A 17,098-nucleotide genomic window follows, 5' to 3' on the forward strand; every position below is an offset into this window, starting at 1 on the left:
TCTAGGAACAAGTCATGAAAAATATCCATGTTCTAATCTAAATTGAATCAGCTAAGAGATGACAGGCATGTTGATGAGCCAGAGTACGGGATCTTATACACCCACAGAAGTGACTTGGGCTTCTTCAGTTTCCCCCAAACCAGCAAACTTGGGTTCTGCCTCAAGGCTGGCTTCCGCCCTGCCTCTCCTGAGCTCCCGGCTGTGCTGTCCCGGCATCTCGTGTTGTTGTTCTTAGTCTGTGTGTCTGTCTTCCCTGATTGCTAACCAGGATGTCCAAAAAACCAGCACTGCTCACCCTCTGGACACCCTCGTCACACTCTTCCACATTATTCTGAAGCCTGACATAGATCAGGGGCACAGAAGGGCTGGTACATGGAAGATGTGCCCCTTGGGGAGTCCAGCTTAGCTTGCAAGGGTCTTTAACTTCTTGAAGAGGAGCTCTACACAGCCCAGGAGGGCGAGAGCAACGTCAGGAGAAATCCTAGGTTGAAGTCCCTTTCCTGCTTACCTGGCAGGCATGCAGACCCTGTATGATAGGGCCTTAAAATGTGCAAACCAAACACACAGCGCTCAGCCTCGAGGGTCTCCTGCTCAGAGCAGTCCACAGATCAGCAGTCACTGAGAGCTCACCAGGCACCACACCCACCCCAGGAATCAGATTTGGCATCTGGAGGAATTCCAGCTACTCCCTGCTAGAAACACTGCCCTAGTACCCCCTGGAAACACCAGGTTGTCAGTGGAGGACTCCGCTTCCCCAGCTCCACCTCCTCATACTGATGTTTGTTGATTGCCAGATAGAACCCAGGGTACCTGATAATGAAACAAATACCAGTGGTGATTTTGATAAGTAGCAAAGACTTGGGACTGCTAGAGGCGGGTTCTGTTGATCTTGTTTCTCAAAATAGGGCACAAGAATATCTGCATGCTTGCAACAATTCTTGGTAGGGCCCAAGCACATGATATGAGAGCCTTGGAGGGGGAGCAGGCCTGGAATCAGTGTTTCCACCAAAGCATGTGACCTCTGTGCTAAGCAAAAGGACAATGGAGTAGGGGTGGTGGGGGTGCTCCTGTCCTTCCACCTGCTAGGATCCCTTCACTGCCGGCAGCATCCCAATCTGGAGCATCCCTGGGAAGCCCAGTCATTCCTCTTTTCTTCTTTAAGGCTGACCCTAGCTCAGAGTGACATCAGGATTAACTGAAAGATAAAATATGTGGCTGAGTAGTTTGTGAAACATCGGGTTCAAGAAATTTCTATTGAGTTCACATCTCAGGACTTCTTGGACTCTTTAATAGGCGAGAGAACACTCATATGCAGTCAACTGTGGCATTCAGTAAATGGGAATTTTTTTTAAAGATCACGTGATAGGGCTCTGTCCCTTGAAAAAGCACAGGAAGTCTGGGTTACACGATTTACAAAATGTTTCTGCAGGTTTTATTTTATTTAACCCCTCCAATAGGTTTTGAAGGGGTATCAGTTGGTACAAGTGAAGAAAATTGGCCACAGGAGATGGGGGTTTCCAGGGCTGCCCAGTCAGAGGAGGCAGAACACTTCAGCATTCTGCGGCACAGTGGGGGTGGTGGAGGTCTGCTGCTGTGGGTGCCCGGCCCTGAGCTCCTTCTGGTAAACCCCACTGCTGGGGTGTGTTTCCTGGGAGGGAAAGAGGCCGGGGGAATCGGCTTGTTTCTGAGGATACTGCACGATCAAAGCCAATCAGGCTGTGCTGGATGCAGAGACACAGGTAACTCATGGCCTCTCTTACCATAGTCCGGCAGTAATGCTCTGTGGAGCCCACTGCCCTTGGAAATCAGGGCCAAGCGAAGGGACCGTTCAGGAATGATAACAGGGTCCCTAAGCTTTGGCTCCAGTGTAAGTCTGGATGCACCAGTGTCAATGTTGGGTGGCCCAGGTCCTGCCCTGTGTGCCCCACCTGCTTCTGTGCCAGCTAAATGGGAAATCTTGGGGAACAGTTCAGGGATCAGAATATGGAAGTTTACTTGACCCATCATCTCTTTTAAAATAAGGAAAGGAGCAAAACTAGAAAATAAGACTCTCTCTCTCTCTCTCTCTCTCTCTCTCTCTCTGTCTCTCTCTCTTCTCTCTCTCTCTGCAATTTGATTTATTTTCAAGAATTTTTATGAAGTCTGTAAAATTATTCCCATTCTACAGATGGGAAAATACAAAGTTCCACTGCTTCTACAGTGTCTTGTTGTGGGAAGCCGCCTATGAATGGCGCCCATTTCCTGCTTCCGGGTTCTTCCCGGCCTGAACAAGCCCGCCAAATTGTCATATCTGCCCAGTTACCCGTGACGCTAGCCTATCAGCTTGTTAGGCGCGCTTCTCTGTGATTGGATACTGCTTCCCCTTATAAGAGGTTGTTCCTGCCCCCAACGGCGGAAGAGGAACCAACGTTGAGGGTGGCGGACCTTGTTAGGTCCGGTTCGCTGTACGTAATAAAGTTTGAGAGCTGATCCTGCTCGAGTTTGGTCTCCTGTCTCCCGCGGCTCCGGTCATCTGGTGGCCCCCGTACGGGGAATAAAAGACTCAGCGACGTGCCTCTTCGGCCGGGAGGTGCGATTGCTGTCGCCTGCGGTATGACGGAGGACCTGGCCCAATAACAACGGAAGGCCGCGAGCACCTCTTCTCTTCACCCTGATCAGCTACGTGAGATACAGCGGTTCCCGGGACAGGTGAGTACTGGGTCACCTGGGTTGGGTGGACGCACCTAACAGATTTTGAGCGCCACACGAGTGGACGCTGGGTTTTTTTTTTTTCTTTTCTTTTCCCTTTGCATCTGTTTTGCTTTCGCTTCGCTAATACAGCCCGACAGGCTTTTGATAGAGCTCGACCGGAATGCTCAGAGGAGCCCGGAGCCACTGCCAATTGTGGGTCTCCGGAGGACCCTCAGGGCTCTAATTCTGATTCGGATTTGGAAGGCTCAGAAGAGGAGGTCGTCTTTGCTAAGCATGACCCTCCTACACCGTTAAAAGAGGAACTTAGGGCTCGGGAAGATAAAAAGGGGAACCAAACACCACCCTGCCCGAGCTACTCCGCCTTACGGGAAGACCTTAAGCCCTTCCGCCCTTTGGCAAGTTCGCGACCCACGATCACCCCCTTCAGGGCGCCAGGCCCCACTAAGCCCTTCCGCCCTTTGGCAAGTTCGCGAATTCAGGGCTCGGGAAGATAGCACCGAGGTGGCCGGAAGAGGAGTTGCTCCCTGGGCTGCCACCACAACCTATGGCACCGCCCTGGTTAGAGGGAGAGCTACTTCCTGGGTTGCCTTCTGCGCCCCCATCTGGGGAGGGAGGAGGAGCCCTTAGAAATTAAACAACTTAAAACTATCAAGGACGCAGTTTCAGCTTATGGGCCCAATGCGCCATTTACCATGGCGCTTTTAGAGGCATTGGCAGGTCTGCTTTTAACTCCTGGAGATTGGACCCAGCTGGCACGCGCCTGCCTCTCCCCCGGACAATATTTAGATTGGAAGTCCTGGAATGAGGAATTCTGTGTAGAGCAGGCGGCAGCCAACAGGGAAAATAACCAGAGAGAGTGGAACAGGGATATGCTATTAGGGCGAGGAGCCTTTGAGGAAGAAACTCAATACCCTCGCCAGGTTTATGAACAAATTAGACGCTGTGGCCTCCAGGCCTGGAGACGGCTGGCTGGAAAGGGAGAACATATGGGTCACCTTACAAAAATTATACAAGGGCAGGGAGAGCCATTTTCAGACTTTGTGGCCCGCATGCTTGAGGCCGCTAACAGGATTTTTCCAGATGCTGAGGCGGCTCACCCTCTCATAAAACAATTGATTTTTGAACAGTGCACTAAGGAGTGCCGTGATGTCCTAAGAACTAACAAAAATAGGTCCTTAGAAGAGTGGACACGCCTGTGCCGTGAATTGGGTGGCCACGGCCTAACGCCCAAAGGAAGAATATCATTGGCACTCTTTACCATAAATTTTTTAAATCTTAATCACAATAATCATTCCCCTGCCATGGAGCACAATAACCCGTCCCCGGCCGACAAAGGGCTGGTGAGATGGAAAGATATCCTTACAGGACAATGGATGGGCCCGGATCCAGTGATTAGCTGGACCCGAGGTGCGGTTTGTGTCTTCCCACAGGAACCAGGCTGCGAACCGCTGTGGGTCCCGGAAAGATTGACGCGAGTAGTAAACTCCCCACCAGTTCCTGATAAAGCACAGGAGGATAAGCCCGCGGACACAAGTCAACTCGACCCTTCTGGGACCGACGCTCAGCGCCCGAGACCATCTACAAACTAAAATGTCTGGTTTGGAGCTTTTTCTATTCTGTGGGTTCCTATTAGCTTTTTCTATTCTGTGGGTTCCTATTAATCACCCCTGTGATATGCTCAGATTCCACAGAACCACCACAATATCTTTGGGGTCCTTGGCACCACCCGCCCACATTGGCACCTTTTTCGGCGGCCTCGCCCGCCTCACCCAGGGTTTGGCACCACCCGCCCACATTGGCACCTTTTTCGGCGGCCTCGCCCGCCTCACCCAGGGTTTACACCATCAATCAAACAGTCCTTGATTATGCTAATTGCCATGGCTATCCTAGTAGGGCTTGTGGTTATTAAATGCTTGTTAGATCGCCTCATACAAACTCAGCAGCAGGTTAAGATCACAGCTATGGCAGCCATGCAAATGGCAGCAGGTGGCCCATCAGGCCAGCAGGCAGCCGCATATCTCCTTCACATTGCAGAACATCAGCTATAAGAGCTGAGTGGGCAAGCCAATGACGGGTAAGACGGGAAAAGCCCTCCCGGTCAACCTAAGACAGGCTCCACTCAGATATACATGGCCTATAAGGCCAGGGGTCCCTCCCGGAGTCAAATTATTGGCATTGAGATGCGAGACCAAGGGTACTGCAGTGCCATCCGCCCCAAAGGTTGGGGGGAAGGCAGGAATGAATGTCTATATGCATCCAGGTTCGGTTCACAAAAGCCTGGCCCTGCGAAAAAATGAACCACTCACCTTGAGCATGGTCCTGGCGCAAGGATATGCACAAAACAGGGTGATGCACAGCAGGGTATAGACCTCTACATTCTCTCATGCCTCGGCCTACAAGGTAGGCCCACTCCTAGGTGTCTAACAGCAACAAGGTCATAGATACCTTGGAGGGACCCACAGACCATCCTATTTTAATAAATAAAAAAGGGGGAGATGTGGGAAGCCGCCTATGAATGGCGCCCATTTCCTGCTTCCGGGTTCTTCCCGGCCTGAACAAGCCCGCCAAATTGTCATATCTGCCCAGTTACCCGTGACGCTAGCCTATCAGCTTGTTAGGCGCGCTTCTCTGTGATTGGATACTGCTTCCCCTTATAAGAGGTTGTTCCTGCCCCCAACGGCGGAAGAGGAACCAACGTTGAGGGTGGCGGACCTTGTTAGGTCCGGTTCGCTGTACGTAATAAAGTTTGAGAGCTGATCCTGCTCGAGTTTGGTCTCCTGTCTCCCGCGGCTCCAGTCATCTTGTTATGATAACCCATTGTACAGATGGTGGGGACCAGGTCAGAATAATCCTCATAAATGGAAACAATATTTGAGACTCAAGAACTGAGCCAGCTTTGTTCTTGTACAGTGCCAGTTTCTGTCTTTCCAGTTCCTAAAGACCAAGCCAGGCGACCAGGTGCAGCCCTGCCCCGTTACCCCCAGGATTCCATGTCCAAGCAGCCAGGGTTCAGCTGCCCCCCACGCCTCACACCCAGACCCTCCCTTTTAGAGCAGGGCTTCAGCCTTCACCCAGGGAAAGGAGAGAGGTAAGTCACCAGCCAGAGCATCGCTCACCGTGCTTTGGTTAGGGAGATGAAGCGGCGAGATGTTAGGTGAGGTAATGTGATCTTCCTGGCATTAGCACAGAAAAGTCACAGGGATGCTGGCACTGGTCACACGAGCCTAGGTGAAGGTACCTTGGCAGATGGACCCTCACCCCAAGATCCCCATGGTGGTGCAGATCGGTGGGGAACAGGGCGGGTGTACCTCCCTGCACACCCTGTGGACCCTTGATTTTGGATTTGCTCAGTAGAGGGTTGTTTCCAAGATTTAGCTATTACAAACGGCACTTCTATAAACACGAGTGCTTATATCATTCCTGGAAGCCTGTATTACCCTGACACCAAAACCGCAGAAGGACCCAACCAAAAAAGAACACTAGAGGCCAATCTCCCTAATAAACAATACAAAAATCCTGGATAAGATACTGGCAAACTGTGCAGCAAAGCATCAAGATTATTCACTGTGACCAAGTGGGATTCATCCCAGGGATGCGGGGATGGTTCAACATACACAAATCAATACATGTAATCCACCATAGCAACAGGGCCAAGGACAAAAATAATCACGTAATCAAGTCAATAGATGCAGAAAAAGCTTTTGACAAAGTCCAACACCCATTCATGATAAAAACCCTACAGAAAACTGGAATAGATGGTCTCTATCTCAATCTGATAAAAGCCATCTATGACAAACCCACAGCCAACATCATGCTAAATGGACAAAACCAGAACGCTTTCTCTCTAAAATCAGGAACACACAAGGGTGCCCACGGCCCCCGCCCCTCTTCACGACAATGTTTTCCAATTTCACACCTCTGCTTGTTCTGCTATAAGCGTGAAATGGAAGGGGCAGACAGAGTTGGAGGACCAGCCTCGCTGGCATTTGACTGTGGCAGTGGGGCAGGGACACCCTCCAAGGCCCAGTCTCCTCAGGCGGAAGGCAGAATTGTCTTATCCACAGCACCGCTATGTGCTTAAGTGACACAAGGTATGTGCTTAGTGTTTTGAAAATAGTGTGCAGGGCAAATATTACTTAAAATGTTTGACCAACTATGACTACTGTGACTCCTATTACTTTTATTGTTGTTTGAGACCAGCCTGGCCTTGAGCTCACTATGTAGCTGAGGTGATCCTCCTGCCTCAGCCTCCTGAGTGTTGGTATATATCACCACACCTGGCTACTACTTATTTACTGCTTACTACTCTACTGGCCTCTAGAAACCATTCTGCAAAGAATAATCTCGATTCAGCGAAGAATAATTTCTTGATTACAATATTGCATTCATTTGTACACTATTTCAACTCTGTACCCCGTACCAGGCCCAGGATTGAGAACCAATGAATGCTGCAATCATCAAACATCCCAATGTTGAAGAGGAGGAGGAGGAGGCACGGGCGTGTAACATGGCAGTAGCATGCCTGTATTCCTGGCTCCAGCTCGGTATAATAGTTCTTTGCTAAGAATGATTTTTAGAAGCCATCAATAGGGACGGTCCTGGTTCAGATCATTTTTTTGCCTTAATCTAGGCCATTTTGGGGGCTCAGGATGCAGTTCATAGAATTCCTTATCACTTTGAGGTTTCTGCTTTTATAAATCTGATGTATCCGGAATCTGCCTTTTGGCAAAGATACACAGACTCTAAGATAATTCGGTAATTTAGTTCAATTGACGTTTACTGAGTGCCCTGAATGAAAGGCAAATTGCATGATTCTGCACCCTCTGCCACATGCATGGGTCAGAGACTGGTCCAGGCGCACAGGTGGCCCCAGCCAGCGACTGGTGCAGCTTCTCTTCCTGGAGATGGTGCAGGACCGGAAGGAGACCTTGAGCCTGGGTTGCTGCTGGCCTCTCCTTTCTGCTGGGCCGCGTGCACAGAGGAACGCAGGAATCTTTTCTATTTTAATTGTGAAACACGCCAGCTAAAAACAAGCTCCTGGCTGGCCTGTGTAATTGAGCTCCTGAGAGGCCGCTCTGGGAAAGCTTGGGGATGAATCACCGCGGTCCCTCTGGTCTCACCGAGACCCATTGATGCTTAATAAATCCAAGTCGGTACAAATATAATTGAGTTACCATGCTGAATTAGCTCACATCTAAATGGCATTCATGTCTACAAATGGAATAATTAGAGTCTAGAAAATGGGATCTATCAAGTGGCGTCCCAAGTGACGACAGAAAGGCATTTGTATTCATTCAATCAGCTGCTTAAAAAAAGCCACTGTAAGACTTGAGTTAGGCAGGATGATTAGATGTGTTTGAACATTCAGTTCCTCTTGGTTTTTTTTATTTATATTTACCTCCGAGAGGCCCTTTAATGCATCCTTTAGATAGCAGAAAGAGAAAAGCCAGTCTGAAGTTACTTTTGACCATTTGGATTTAAACAAAAAGAGGAGGAAGAGGGAGAGGACAGATTATTTCAGCCCTCAGACTTGTTTTCATCGATTAGAAGTCACTTCTCCCTTTCTATGTACCCTGGCTAAGATGAGCTTGCACTTGGGGATGGGGTAGATTGAGCTGTGAATGCCAGACCACATCCTTGTCCGGAAAGGATTGGTGTGGCAGGATTTTACATCCAAGTTATTTCACTTGTGAAATTTTTCGATATCTGAGTTTAATACTCCCTCAATTAGCAGTTCAACTCAGCAAATATTATGGCCCAGGAAGAAGGCTAATGGTCTCCTTCTCATTCACACTGAAGACTTCAATCTAATTTGCATGCTTAGTTTATTTATTACCCCAATTAAGTTTTGCAAATAGTTTGCAATGAGGTCCCCATGACCTCATAACTCACAGTTACTCTTGGGATCTCCTGCCCACTTTGGCACGCTTTGAATAATACTGTGGTATCTTCCAGGAAAGGACTGTGCTCAGGAAATGACAGGTGATGAGTGTGAAAATCTTGTCCTCAAAACTGTGATATGGCTGTGACTTTGCTTGGCCACCTAGTGTCTGGTTGACAGTTCTGAGCACTTTGGCTTTGGGTCATTGCTATTTCCAGTGACCATGGGTTTTGGCATCCGAGTTCCCTGTGGCGGGCTGACCACCATCAAGTGGGTGCTTTGGCCTTCGTGACTGGAAGGCAGCCCTTGCTGGACTCATTCATGAGCAGTGCTATCTATGAATTGCAGAAGAATGTGTGTCTCAGGCCACGTTCTCACTCAGCAACTTATTCTAATACATTTGTAAAAATTCAGGCAGGCAAACTCTGAGTTAAGTCTGTAGTTTAATTAAGTCTTGTACCGATGTTACCTTCTTAGGACAAGCCAGGTAGGGGGTTTACAGGAATTCTCTGTCCTATCTTGGCAACTTTTCTGCAAAATACAAAATTATTTCAGAGTGGAAGGTTTAGAAAAGAATCTTTTCACCTGCAATGCCAAAGTAGTCGTGCCTCTCCAAAAAAGTCTCCCTTTTAGAGTCTTCTTAAGAGCAGACCACCGGGTTGGGGAACCAGTATGTCGGCCCCAGGCCTGGGCAGGGGTATGTGTAGTGGTGCGAGCTGAACCAGGGCCTGAGCTTTGGTCCTGGCCTGCCATGCACCAGCCATCGAGCCTTCACTGGGAGCCAACCGGTCTCACCCACCTTCACGGAGGGCATTGTTCACCTCACAGAAGCTCAGAAAAGCCAGGCGACTCACCCAGGGTCACAACCCGGTCAAGAGCAGAACTCGAGTCCATTTCCTGGGCCAGCGCTCTCACCACTGGGTTGTGGTCAACTCCAACTTGTTTCAAATCAGCTTAAAGGTAGAGCTAAGTGACCTGCTGGGTGTTTTCCTTGCCAGTGTGGACCTGCGGAGGACTCTCCTCACTTCTGCTAGCCTATTTGTGTGTAGCTGTAACAGATTTCTAAACCAGTAGGCTCACTTGTTAGGGACAGTTTAGTTATGATCAGGGAGAATTTGTTACAATACCTGCAATCACGGTGCTGCACAGAATTCAGATGGCCTGACGTGGTCGAGCTGCAGAAAACTCCTCCACACACTGCCCTGGACATCTGAGATGTAACACCCTGAAACCCACACCTACCTAAGAACAGAAACACTTCCCTAGGAGTCTGTCTCCCTCAGCAGCATCTCCAGGTACAGAATCTTGGAATCACTTTTCTATTTTTCTGTCACTGTCCTAAGTTACGGTCTTATTTTAGGGTCCTTTGCATCAGTCTGACCCATCCTCATGGGTGTCTGAGACCTTGATTGACTGTATCTGCCCCAAGAGCTCTTTTGGGGAGACATTTTAAGAGTCCACCTTCTTCAAGGTCTCAAAGAGCTTCTTTTCACTTCTTGTCACACCTGAAATCATGTGATAGTAAAGGGCAAAATGATCCACGTCACTGTGAATGAGTGGCTATTGGATTGGAGCATCCTGCACCCGCCAGGTTCTGAGGACCACTCGAGAGAATCTCCACGAAGCAGGCCATGCTCTTATTAGTAAATATTCCTTTGCATTTCTCAGCTGGCTACATGCTTGCTATTCTAACCTGTGGATATATTCGCTTATTCCCCTATTGTAATCTTCCTTTAGTTAATGTTAACATCCCTTACTGGTAATTTAATTCCTGAATGAGCCCTTTCTGAGGTGGTCAAAAATCAAATCAGATTGGCTTAGCATTTTCAATGCTGCACCCAGCAAAAAGCGCAGGGGTATTGAAAAGTGAGCCCGCTGAAATCTTAAATGGGCATTGTTAATTCCAAGCCAGAGCAGGGGAGGTGAGAGTTTGCATCTAAACCACACAAATTCATTCTTCATCTAGATTCATTGTATCAGAAGACAGATGTGGGGAAAGTCCCTGCATCCGCTCAGCTTTCAACAGAAAAGTTTTCCTGGAAACTGAAATCCAAGACAAGAAGCCTGAGGCCTTCTTGGCTATGTGCAAAGAACTCTGATACAGTTTTGTGTACACATGGGGTCCTGGGTTCATTCATTCAACCACTTACATGGACAATGGAGACATGGAATCAGCTGGCAAGGGGCAAGGTCCAGCACTCATGCAGGGCAAACAGGGAAAGAATCAAAACCTCTGGGCTGTGTAAGAAGGAGTGTGTTTCTCTTTTAAGAAACTGTCCTGTGTTCAGCCATCCCTCATCACGAGGCAAATGTGTCATGTCACAAGGAGATCCTGAGCGAGGCAGCTCTGCCAGCATCTCAGTGCTAGTCAGGCTCACGGGGCCCCATCACATAAGGAGAATGGGGCTGTTTTTTTCCTGTCATTTTGTAAGACAGCGCCTCATCCAGAAATCCCAAGCAAAGCTACTCCAGTTACAGTGGCTACATTGTACCAGCCACGGGCCTTCCCCTAAACTAGCACTGGCTGTGGAAATGAGATTCCCAGGCTCAGTTTACCCTAAGCAAGGCTTGGCATCACGCTGTGCTCATATTTCTCAAGAAACAGAGGTCTAACACTGAGTTTGTTTGCAAGGAAGCAGCGAAGAAGAGCAGTGAGTTGGTGATGCACTGGAGAGCTTGCACTCCGCAGAATGACCTAGAAATCTCACACCTAGGGTTGGACTCTGCTGCTGTGACATCTGTCAGGCAGAGAGATGCAAAGAAATCGGTGATTGTAACAGCCTGCGGGTTATCTTCATTAGAGATAGGAAAGGAGGCTAAAAGTATTCTAGGCAGTTCCCTAACCTCTGACTACATATGAACCACAGAGCTTCATTCCTGTGATCATACCTAGAGATTGACAGTTAAGTGACTGCTTCTCGAGAGTCCGGAGGAAAGTTTACATACTATGTGTGATTGGCCACTGGAGTAAATAAGAGCCTGGGCTTAGGAAGGCCCAATGTTTGGTCTGGGATGCATTCCTAGAGGATGGGTTATGGCTGGGCTTAGTCAGAGCTCAATCAACATCGATGCACCATGTAATAGAGGGGGAGGGTTTAGAAGGACCACAACAGACCTCAGAATCCTGGCAGTCACTGTCAGTGCCACCCATGGGCTGTCTCAGGCAGCTGCTGTTGGCAAGGGTATCCTCCCAGTGATAAGGGAGCTCCTTCTGTTACCCGAGACACCCTGCCTGATGGTGAGTATCTGAGCACTGGGCTTCCACTGGATTTTTCAACCAGCAATGGATGTGCTAGGCGGTCTAATATGAGCATTCTGCTCTGAGACAGTTCCACTCGTGGTAAAACTACGGGCCTGCTCCTGCACAGACACTCGAGTCTCTGTGTGTGTCTAGGAAAGTCACACATGTCATGCCTGGATGCCACAGTATGTTTCAGTTAGTTATCTGTTCTGCAGAGACAGAGCCACTCCAGGTCAGTGGACAGAGCCCAGATCTGCAGTCCTGGACAGTGGAAGTCCATTGAGACACTGTCACCTGGATGGAGTCTCAATTGATTATTTGGTCATCTATTTTTGATATCTTCCATTATAAGGAATTCTCCAGATACCTAATTGATAATTAATAGGAGGGGCTGGGGATTTAGCTCAGCGGCATAAGCACCTGCATTGCAAGCAGCCGGTCGTGAGTTCGATTCCCAGTACTGATAGAAAAGAAAAAGATAATTAATAGGAATAGTCCATAGGCCTTTGTTTAATGATCAATACTTCTTTTTCAGGGCTGGGGCCAGGGCCTCGCACAGGCTGGACAAGCACTTTACCGCTGAACTACATTCCCACCCTGTGAGACCAATCTTCAATTCTCACCTCCCACACACGGAACCTGACCATCTACAAGCTTGCTGTCCTAAAACCTCAATCACACATTCCAACCTTCAGTTTTTATTTACTTTTAAACTTTAGAATAAGGAGGTCAACCTCATGAGCTTACTCCAAGTGTTTTACTTATAAGCCACTCCTCTGGGGTGCATACCAGCTCAGCACAGCCCCCTAGGCCCATAGCTACCTCCGTGGGATGCTTTCACATTCAAACTGGGGAGCTGGCTGCGTGCAGTCACCTGCAAGCATGGAGGAAAAACTCCAGTGCTTCCCCAAGACCGTCCTATGGGGAAAAAATGTCACCTCCAAAGCATTTCTGCAAGAAATACAAGCCAAGGCCTTTCGATTCACTTCCGCGGTCTCATCAAAGCCCTGAGCATGCTGTCCAGCACAAAGGCTGTTTTTGTCACTGTGTAAGCATTGTTTTTTCACCAGATGGAAACTCTTCCAATATGCCTGCTTTTTCTGAGAGTTCCATCCTTATTAAAACACAGTCTGTGGTCTTAATTTGTTCCAATTTGCACTCTGGAACCCCTACCACACAGGGGGGTCCCACTTATCAAATGGCAATGGATGGTCATTGTGGAAGGCTGTGGGGTGTCCCGGGGGGAGGGGGTGTCTCTTGCTATGAACCCGCAACTTGCAGGAAACCAAATGTCAAGGCAGGTTCATTGATTAACTGAGAAAATTAACTTTCTCTCCTCATTTCTAAAGAGAAAGCCACACTGAAAATAAAAACATTTATCCTCCAGTTTGTCTGCAAAAGGAAGCTCCTTGCTTCACTTTAAAATTTTATACTAAGCTGATACTGGTCTCCTAGACTTACTCATATCTTTGAACAAGACATGAATTCTTTCTTTTTATTGTAAATATCAGCTCATAAATCTCAAACTAAGGAAAAGAGAACTGATATTTAAATCAGCAAAATGCAGAACATGTGCTCAGCTGTGTTCACATTTCATTAAAATGATCTGCTTGAAAAACTAATTAGTACCCTTTATTATGTATGGACATAAACGCTGTGCTACTAGCACTAGTTCAAGAAGACCAAGAGAAAAGACGCTCGAAGAGGCCTTTTTTAGGCAATAGCAAGGGCTGTTGCCTAAATCAGCACATGGGAGGCTGCCTGCTCAGGCATCTGTAGCCAAAAGGGTCAGCGGTCAGTATCAGGGGCTGACAGCGTAGCTTGGTCTCTGTACACCAGCCTGAAGTGTCAGACTCTGATCCTAACCATTTAGCTATCTGCTCCAGTGCCTGGAGTGTGGCCCATGACCTAGAAGCATGTCACTCCAGAGCCAGAACACACACATACACACACACACACACACACACACACACACACACACACACACGCACGCACGCACACACGCACGCACGCACAGACACACACACAGGTGTGGACGACTGCACCGCCCACCCCAGCCCAGACTTCTGTGCTCCCAACATACTGAATCGTGATTGGCCCTTTGCAAGGCCCTCAGGTGTTTGCTGTGTGCACAGAATTGTGGCAAGCACTGTTGTGTATCTCTCTCCAAAAGTAACTCTTCTTTGGTTCCCTCATTTCATTGAATTGCATGGAAAAAAAAAGCACAGATTCCAGGCAATTGTTTATCCATATACAAAACAGAGAGGGGATTTTCCCCAAGGAGGAACAGACTGAATAGTATTAACAGTGCTTTAAACTGTAATGAATTCCCAGTCTAATTCACTATGAGGTTTCAATTTATACCACATTTAGAGTACTCCAGGTTCAAGTAATCACTGCAGTAATTAGCTTACTTCCAGTCCTCCAAAATAAACCCACTAATTTTTGCAATCAGCCTTCATTTGGTTAATCACCAGTTTAATTGATTTAATTAGTTTGATCTGCAAAATTAGTCAAGTGTAAATACTGTTTTGTAAACAGAGTTTTGCTCCAAGCTGTAAGATAGGGAATTCTAATGCAAACCTAGAGTTAATAACAAACCCACACATTCAGGATTTTGTCATGGAATACAGCACTTGCAAGACAGAGACCTATGGTTGTGCCAGTGAATGCTTTGAAATTGTGCTGTTACAGTTACAATATTCCCTAGGCTAAGAGCATCCCTTTCTCAGCTAACTCTACTAATGGCAGATCTAATGCCAAAGATTTGAATTTCAGGTTATTTCTAATATTTCAAGGCTTGCTTGCTGAAGGAGATTGTAAACCTTCCCTGAAACAAATTTTAATACTGTAACTGAATTTTTGAAGAAAACATGTCTACGTAAATTAACAAGATACCATAAATTTGACAAGATACAATGACTTCTTAAATCCAGTGGATCCCTCTAGAACAAGACACTCTTTCCATTTAAAATCTCTGCCTGGCATATTATAATTGAGTAGAACATGAGGTAGCAAAGTAATTGTTTATAGATCTTATGTTCTCATATTGCTTCTAATTACTGAGCTAGCTCCTTGGAATTTTCCACACCTGCCTCTTTTTATTATAATCATTTGAATCCTTGCAGTTCCTTTAGTGTGCTACTAACTGAAATATTTAACCTGGATTGAGCACACCGGAAGCCTACATTAGAAGCCTGGTACAACAAATGATGTATCAGACAGCTACTAAAATTCAAAAGACAGCAACCTAAGTAACCGAACTGGATCCCCTAAAACTTTTACAATGCAGTGGCCCCAGAGACGGGTTGGGACAGGATGTGTAGAATCAGATCAGGACCACATGGCGGATCAAGGGTTAATGGACAATCTATTGTCAGCTTAGCAGCAAGATGAAATTGGCTTCCTTCCAAACTTGACGCGGAGTTTCCCTGCCAAGCGTCCACTTTGGGCATGGTTGTATGCCATCAAAACCTTGCTGCTGCTGAAATCTCATATAATTTTCCCAAGCCACAGAATGATTCCTCTGACGTTTTCAACTACTAAAGATGGTCAAAGCCACTCTTAAGTCAGACTCTGCACATGCAGGGGCAGATGAGTCTGTCCAGTGTCCCTAGCCCTGTCCTAGCAGGACAGGAGAGGACTGAGTTTCTAACTACACCGCTTGAAAGGCCATTTCACTTTCCCCTACTATTTCCTATCAATGCCGAGATGATAGCTTTCTTCTTACAATGCTCACTAGGCCCAGAAAGCACAGGGGAAACTGGGATTTACACACAGGGCCCAGCTTCTGTTCGAGGAAAAGACAGAGAGGGCAGGAGACGTTGAAATAGGAGGTCCCAACACCCCTTTTCCCTTCCAGCTGCCGTAGGTGTCCATCTAAACCCTTTTGGTGATGTATTTCTGACTTCACACTGCTCCAAACTATTCTTACCTCAATGTCCTTTAAAGTAAAACTCTGTCATTTTTGGAGAAGCGAATTGCTTGCATAGCCACAACACGGTTTGTCCAATTCTGTTCTTTCTGAGAATGATTTGAAGTCCTCATATGTCTTCTGGAAAATTTTGCAGAAATGCCGCATGGATGTTTCTACTGTTTCCCCCACGGCTGACAAAGCGGCTGGAACCATCACAAGGGGACTTGATAATTATATTTCAATATCCCCTTAATCTTCTACAGATTCCCCCTGGTAAAAGACAAGAGCTTAAAATGTATTCATCTCAAATTGTTCCATCAGTGTTGCTAGAGAATCTGAAAGATAGAGGGCAGGGTTTGGGGGGTTGGTTTTGCCAGTGAGTTTTTCTAACCCGTTTCCTTTCAGCAGATGAGGCGGCGGTATGCGTCTCCACAGCCCTTTAGACTCTAAAGTGCAGCTTTCCTGCCATGGAATGTGAGACACATGCTGAAATGTTCTGCAGCCAAGTGTGACTGACACACGTTGGGCATCTTCTAAGTCCAGCAGGCCGAAGTGGACAAGGGGAGGCAGGATAGGCTGACTGCTGGATGGTGGTAACAAGCACTTCTCTTCCATGCTGTACCTTTGGCAGAAAAGGCCTGAGGAAGGGGACAGAGCTCAGCAAAAGGTGCAAGACACTATTTCTGCACTGAGAAGCACGTTGCTCCCTCACTTCTCCATTTGTGGACTTTTTAGAAAGGAAGCCTGCCTGCCGCAGCCGGGCGTATTTGTTTGAAATTTCCCTCTGCAGGATTTGTGCAATAAGCATCCTTTCCTGACTTCACATTGGATACAGAGGTGGCTAAATTAGGAGACAGACCAAAATAAGAGCTGATTGCTTTGAAAATGTCTTCTTCCCCCCTCGCTAGTCTTGGATCCAAGAAGATGTGCGATGGTTACATTTTATTACAGCTTCCCCAAACACTTTGGGTATCACTGAACACCTATAAAACCTTCCAGTTGTTTGTGCGGTACCAACCTTTCCTAACAAGGAAGAGGATTAAGCTGCAGGTTTTAAGCATCTTGAATATTTAATAATTCCCAGGGTATTTCTGTGAAATTGGTAAGGGATTCTGTGCAGAAAAAAGAGAACTATCTCACAGCTGAGATTTTCCTCCTGAGAGCCCCACATGTACACAGCAGTAGGATTCAGTCTCTTAACTTTTTTTGCTGAAGAAGCCCCAAAATTCTATACTAGGGTGTTTCTAGGTTAATACCCATATTTGGGCAAGCTACCCAGGGCCCTGCTTCGTTCCCTGATGTGTTACGGTCAGGATACTTTTTCAGATCCTGGGTGCTAATTTGTTTAATTTGCAAAAACAACTGTGAA

This window comes from Cavia porcellus, unplaced genomic scaffold (genome assembly GCF_034190915.1).
Source record: "Cavia porcellus strain 051 isolate PalLab524CR breed Dunkin Hartley unplaced genomic scaffold, mCavPor4.1 scaffold_38, whole genome shotgun sequence".
Classification (NCBI taxonomy): Eukaryota; Metazoa; Chordata; class Mammalia; order Rodentia; family Caviidae; genus Cavia; species Cavia porcellus.